Genomic DNA, 215 nt, shown 5'->3' with positions numbered 1-215 from the left:
ACGTTGCTTTTTTTTTCTGAGACAATTCGCAAAGCTTTATTACGTCGTCACCAGTTGGACCGGGACGAAAGAGAGGTTTCCGGGGTGACCCGACTGATGAAGCTATGTACCTAGGGTAGGGTCATGGCCTGTCCAGCATACCCCCTCCCCCCCAGGACATCTTTACAAAAAATCAGAAGCAGTCGAAGAGAAATCATCATCCACTCGACCGCGGA

The sequence above is a fragment of the Triticum dicoccoides genome, chromosome 1A, assembly GCF_002162155.2.
Source record: "Triticum dicoccoides isolate Atlit2015 ecotype Zavitan chromosome 1A, WEW_v2.0, whole genome shotgun sequence".
Taxonomy (NCBI): domain Eukaryota; kingdom Viridiplantae; phylum Streptophyta; class Magnoliopsida; order Poales; family Poaceae; genus Triticum; species Triticum dicoccoides.
This window is presented reverse-complemented; position numbering follows the sequence as displayed.